This window comes from Ursus arctos, unplaced genomic scaffold, assembly GCF_023065955.2.
Source record: "Ursus arctos isolate Adak ecotype North America unplaced genomic scaffold, UrsArc2.0 scaffold_25, whole genome shotgun sequence".
Taxonomy (NCBI): Eukaryota; Metazoa; Chordata; class Mammalia; order Carnivora; family Ursidae; genus Ursus; species Ursus arctos.
The window spans coordinates 23,696,406-23,703,005 of record NW_026622930.1 but is presented as its reverse complement, the minus strand read 5'-3'; the positions used below and the strand labels follow the sequence as shown (position 1 = coordinate 23,703,005).

The following is a 6,600-nucleotide window of genomic DNA, read 5'->3' as shown; positions in this document are numbered from 1 at the left end:
AGGTCTAGATCCCAGACTAGATTCTAAAATCAGAATTTGTGGCGCTTGTTTATAAGTGCCTCGTTTGCCTATCTGCGATGGAGCTTCCCACATTCATTTTTTGGTTTTTCCTATTTGTTGTCTCTTCATTTGTTCCCTTTGGGTTTTATGCCTTTTTAAAAAATTCCTTTCCTGTCATTTTCATGGGATTTTAGGAAGGAGCAGATTTAAATGAGTGTACTCAACATACCATGTTGAAGTTGAAGGCTTAAAAATTAAAATTAAAAAAATGTTTAAATAATTAAATTTTAATTATAGAAATTATACACACATTCATTGTAAAAAAATCAAATATTATAAAAGGGCACAGAGTGTAAACTGACAGGTCTCTATTTCCTCAGGGTAACTGCTAGCCTGCTAGTAACATTTTCATAGTTAAACTTAGGGTGCAGTTAGAGTAACCATACTAAGTTTTTAATATATTTATGCTGTCTTCTCTCTGGTTTTAAACTTCCTGTTTTAATTTAAATATCCTTTATGTCTTTTACTGTATTTTACTGCATCTTTATGCTTTTTTATGATTTTTTTGTAGGCGAGCAACCTTCTCCAGGGGAGCCCCTATTCAACCTTTAATTCCCAGCCTCCCAGTCAGTTCTTAGTTTATGGAGCATTTCAGAATCTCCTGGGCAAAATTACTGTTCCCTTCTTTGTGTTCCTATACCTCTTTGTTCATATCTCCGGCTCACACTTCTCATACTGCTTGGAAATTATTTATGTTCCTATCTTAGCACGTATACACCACAAACTTGAGACAGCAGTGGCGGGGGTGGGGTGGGGGGCTGTATTAGGCAATTCTCACTACTGCTGTCTCCGGGAATCAATTGTCTGAGTCTGTGGCTTGTCTTTTTATGCCCTTTGATGAAGAGAAGTTATTGAATTTAATGCAGTCCAAATTTATCAAAGGTTTGTATATAGTTTATGCTTGTGTCATTTAATAAACCCTACCCTGAGATCACAGGATGTTTCCTTTATTTTCTCCAAAAAATTTTTTTAAAGATTTTATTTATTTATTTGACAGAGAGACAGTGAGAGAAGGAACATAATAAGCAGGGGGAGTGGGAGAGGGAGAAGCATGCCTCCCGCTGAGCGGGGAGCCCGATGCAGGGCTCAATCCCAGGACCCTGGGATCATGACCTGAGCTGAAGGCAGACGCTTAATGACTGAGCCACCCAGGCGCCCCTATTTTCTTTTAAAATTTCTGATTTTGTTTTTCCCCTTGAAAGTCTTTAATCTACCTGGAATTAGTTTTTGTCTGTGGGGTGAATGAGGGATCCAACAGATAACTGCTTGTTCCAGCTCATGCACTGAATGATGTGTCTTTCCCCATTGAACTATAATGCCAGCTCTGTCATATATCAATATCCACATAAGCCTGGATCTGTTTTTGGGTTCTCTAGGCTGATTTCTCCCCCCCCCCCCGCTTTTCTTATACTAATACCAAATGGCCTTAATTTTTACAACATTATAATAAATATTGACATCGGAAAGGCCAAGTCCTTGAAACACGCTACTCTCCTTCAAGACTGTTTTGGCAATGCTTTACCCTTTGTTTTTGCCTATACATTTTAGATTAGCTTGTGATAGTCCAGAAAAAGTCCTGTTGGAAATTTGATTGCAATTGGATTGAATTGATAGATGAATCCCCCCCCCCGCCCCACATCTCTGCTCCCCCAGGAAGTAGCTCAAGAGATATTTGTGAAATGAGTGAATGTCTGATGAATGTCTCCAAAGTACATCTTATAAACATGCGAAACAGAACAATGAATGAACGAATGGGGGCCAAAGATAACTAAGATTAATCAACACATTCTCACCATTCGGCAACCGTCAGTAAATGTCTTCCTCGCCTATTTGTTCTAACACCATATTTAAAATACACAAACCCACAACTCCATCCTCCACTGAACACGAATCTATTCCTCCTTCGGAAAGACTATTCGAAACAAGTTTTCAGAAACACGGTGTGTCCGCAGCCGGGCACAGAAACGGGTAAGGTGTCTTGACCCCTCTGACTCCTCGGATGGAGCGGTCCAGGAGGAGCGCGGGTTCCGCGGCTCGAGTGCCCGAGGCTTAGGGAACCACGGACTACAAGTCCCGGCAGGCCGCGCGGCACCTCCGCTTCATTAGGCGCAATCAGCGGGTGGCGGAGAGCGAAGTCCCTGCGAACTCCGTCACCCGCGTGTGGAGTGGAAACTGGCGCCGCGTTCCGTGTCCCTTGGGGTGAGTAGGGGAGGCGGGCCGGGGCCGCACAGCGCGTAGAGCGCGGGGGAGGCGGTGTAGATGCGCCGGGCGCCTACCTCCGGTCGGGCCGTGGGGAAGGAACCCCTGGCCTGTGACCTTGTTACCGGGGCCGGTGTGTGGCCACGTGACCGGCAGGGCCCCGCCCCCTCTGCGGAGACTCTCCCGCCAGGTTAGCCAGTGGGCGTAAGCGCGGACTGGCTACTTCGGTGCGCGGTCTCGGACGTACGCAGGACTGGAGCTGGACGAGGGGGCATCAGGAGGCTCACCCAGGCGACCTCTCCCTCGGTGGTCTTCGGGCTCCGGGGCGCGGGCGGCGGCGGGCTGGGCGTGGTCTGGGCGAGAGCAGGGAACGCAGACAAAACCCTACCCTCCGCCTGGACTCGCGGCGTGCCCCGGAGCGCCCCTGATCTCCCGCACCTTTCGGGGCCCTGCACTTCCAGTTCTTGCTATAAATGTGCCGAGCAGCCTCTGGGAGACACCTAGCACAGCTCTGTCCCCAGGTTAAGTGGCGTTTACTTCCTACTAGGTAGGAAGTCAGCGAATTCAACAAGTATTTATTGATTACGTCCATGATAATTGGCACTTAGTGGGTGCTCAAGAGATACTTGTCGAGTTGAAAGTGAGTTAGACTTTATCTGTGCCATCATATGTTTTCTTTAAGCATTTTCTTATTTCTCAGTTTCTCAAATTGCATCAGAATCACCTGGAGGGCTTGTTAGTACACGGAACTCTGGACCCCATCGCCAGAGTTTCTGATTCACCAGCTCTGGGATGGGGAGCAGAAATTTGCATTTCTAATATGTTCTAGGAGATGGAGATGCTGCCCGGGACTTACTTTTGAGTACTACTGCTTTATAGGAAAAAAAGTCCTGTGAACTTAAAGCACCAACTCTTTCTTCACACCAGGTTATGGGCCTTTGTGTCCTTGTTTGCCAGTTTAACTTTTTATAGTTATGGTAAACATGTGCATATTACTGTGTACGCTGTTAATTTGCCCCTACATTGTTGTATATACAGATTTTCACGAATTCTACACTTGCGTCATTTTTCCTGGGTTACATCATATTCTATTGTGTTGTTATTGGATTGGCTCTTTTTCAGTAGCCCTCACAGATGTAAGATTTGATCCCTGCTGGGAGAGTTTGCGTTTTATTCCTTCCTGCTAGATACATTTTCTTGTCAGACAAGGACCTATAAGATAAGAATAGTGCTTGGTTCTGACATCCATTCCCCCACTCTCTGCTCAGACCCCTGGCCCCCAACTCACTCACTAAATCTCCTGGGTTTAGATTTTTGTGTCAGAGGGATTCCAGTGACCCACCTCTTACCTGGCACGTGCTCTTTATGTTTGGTTTTCCACTGTTTTCCCTGAGTCCCCACTTTTTCAGGATGAACTGAGTGGAGAATTTCTATTCCTTGCTTGGGTGAGATTTATTTTCCCTGTCTGCTGTGGGACCTTGGCATCGGCCAGGGATTTCTTTCTTTAATCAATATTGATTCAGCCACCTTCTGGGCATCAAACCCTAGGAAAGGGAATATGATTACATTTGGGCTGCATCATTGGTGGCGGGGCAGGTTAGAAACCTGATCAGACCAACTATATGGTCCCTGCATCGGCTCTGCATCTTTCCAGACTTGAGACATGATGGTATCATCTATCTTGTTTGCTTTTTAGCCACATCAGGAAACATTTTCAGGTTTTCCTGAAAACCTGATCACTCTTATTGGGTCTGTTCCAGTCTTGGGAGCAGACCAGAAGAAATAATAATCAATTTCTCTAATAGCCTCCTTAGGAAATGGGAGGAGGCTGTGGTCACTTATGGGATTGCTAGAATTAGATCCCAAAGTGCTTTTCCTCTGGCCATTCTCACCTGTGCACCAAGCAGGGAACGGTGATTCCATGCTTCTTGTCCTGGGATGTGGCATGGGGAGAAGGCTGTGGGTGGGTGGCCTAGCCACTTATTGGCCCACCACAAATAGTAAGTGGTTGGTTCCCCGTTTAGTTGTGTCCAGGGGATGGACATTTCATTTGACAGTCAACTTCCCATTCGTAGAACTTTCCACACTTGACCTTTTGCCTTGTTTCATCACCCATTGGGGTGTTCCTTTATGGTCCAGCAAGATGGAGTCCATTCTTCTTGAAGATCCAACAATAACACAGCTCTCCTAAATGTCTCACAGACTGGGATGGGTTGTTTCTGGTGAACCCGAGTATCCAGTTGATACTCTGACATGTTGATTTCCAGGGCTCCACGCAATGTCTTCTACATGCTGCCATTGTTTGGGTCAGAAATCAAAGTCGCTGCCCACAGTGACTGACACGGTTACCTGCGAACAGTGGTAAGAACAGTGGTGAACGGAACCCTGCAAGTCCGTGAAGGAGGTCATGTGCCATAGATGGGCTCAAGCTTTGACGCTTCCGTTTCCTAGCTGAGTCACCTGGGAAAATCTCTCATCCCCTCTGCTCCTTCCTGTCCTTATTTATGCCTATGGATGATAATAATATTTGTCTCATCTTACTGGGTTGTGTGGAGTATCTAAGGAGATAATGAGTGCAAGGGGCTTTGTAAAGGTTAGTCATTGCTAATATTGTTATTCGACGTTTAGGTGTTAGGGTCTCCGTGTGGTGTCGTCAAGCTCCCTTCCCTCCCCAAAAGTGAGTGCTCCTGTGAGAGGTTACTCAGGTGAAAGTCAGACAAGCAAACAGAACAGGGCAGTCGATTCATTAGCAAAGGGTTTAATAATGAAAGGTGTTTTTCATCGACAGACATATTTCACGGCTGACAGGGTCTTTTAAAATACCCCGAGGGAAGCGATTCATTTACATATTAAAGACCCACCAACACCTGATGGAAAACTCCAGCTCCAATCTATTTAGATGTACTTTGGCTCCTATATCATCTATTTTATGTTTTTCAATTTCCACCTCTTTTATTACTGAGGACATTTGCATGAAAACCGGGTCTTGGGAATTGTGTCTGCTTGGCTGAGGCTTCCCCTCCCAGGGTGGGTGATCTCAAGGCTAGGGGCAGCCTCGTTGCCCACAGGGACAGGCCTGGAGGATGGTGCATGAGGAAGATAGGGTTTAAAAGAGGCAAGAGCTGGGAGGTGGTGCTGGGGATAGCTGGGGGAGGATGGCATCCAATTGACAGCCCTGGGGTGATTCTCACCTGGGGACCTGTGTTGTTACCGGCTCAGTGCAGGCCCTCATGGGGTACAGTTTCTCCCTTGAATCATTCAGTAAATACTTCTGGGGCATCTGTTATGTTAAGGCAGGTTTGGCAAACTGTAGCCCTGGGCCACTTCTGGCCACAGGCATCACTTTATATATTGTCTAGGGCTGCCCTCTGTAGGGCGATGCCTTGGGTCTTCATCTGAGTGAGGTGGGGGCCATTAGGGAGTTGAGAGGAGGGGAGTACATAATTGGGCTGAAGTTGCCATGTTGAGAATAGATGGGGACAAAATGCATTCTTTTACTCACTCAATCATGTATTTGTTAGCAGACTTGTTAATTAGTTATGTAATATGTTAACAAATTCTGCCCTTTGCATGCAGTAGAAGAGGCAGATACAGGACCAGATCTTCAGAGAAAAAAGCAGTGCATAATAAGACCAGATAGGAAGGAGCAACTCACTCTAAGCGACTGGCTCACAAAATCCTTCAGAGAAGGATGGGGGGTTGTTGAGTGTAAAGAGGTATTTGGGAGATGAAGCTGGCAAGGTTGGGTGGAATGAGAGTAGGGGTGTGTCTTGGATGCCTTGCTAGAGAATTTGGACATTGTCATTGGTGGAGGGGATGTGGGATAATATGTGTGCACGTGAAGGTTGGGATGATGATGACCTGGACGGAAAGTAAAGGTCAGATGGGATGTGGGGAAATGGTTTGAAAGGGGGAATGGTTGCGCAGTTAAAGCAAGATAGGGTGGCCTTCCTCCCCTGCTTTAGAAATTGTACAGGTTGTGCCAAATCCTGGTCTCCCAGGTGCTAGGAGTTCTTCTACATCAGTTTGTCAGTGTCTCTGGGAAGAAGAAAGGAAGTTTAAAATAACACTAAGGAAAAGAAGTCTTATTTCTTAATATGTTAGGCATTATGTTATCTTTTTTTTTTAAAGATTTTATTTATTTGAGAGAGAGAGAGATGAGCAGGGGGGTGGGGGTAGAGGGAGAAGCAGACTCCCTTCCGAGCAGGTGGACGGACATGGGACTTGATCCCGGGACTCAGTCCCAAGACCCTGGGACCATGACCTGAGCCAAAGGCAGATGCCTAACTGACTGAGCCACCCAGGTGCCCTGTTAGGCATTATGTTAAAGCAGCATCTCAT

General features: G+C 46.2%; 1 protein-coding gene across 7 annotated transcripts in view; it reads left to right on the top strand.

The window, feature by feature from the left end:
* Positions 1-2,141: 2,141 nt before the first annotated feature.
* Positions 2,142-6,600, top strand: part of ADCK1 (aarF domain containing kinase 1) — a 142,581-nt gene continuing 138,122 nt past the window's right edge. For 5 of the 7 annotated variants that reach the window (XM_057318621.1, XM_057318616.1, XM_057318618.1 and 2 more), the window contains exon 1: positions 2,160-2,259. The gene's annotated coding sequence lies outside the window, so the exon portion shown is untranslated. Of the gene's footprint in view, positions 2,260-4,526; positions 4,621-6,600 lie in introns of all 7 variants that reach the window. The other 2 variants (XM_057318617.1, XM_057318619.1) reach the window with 2 other exon arrangements.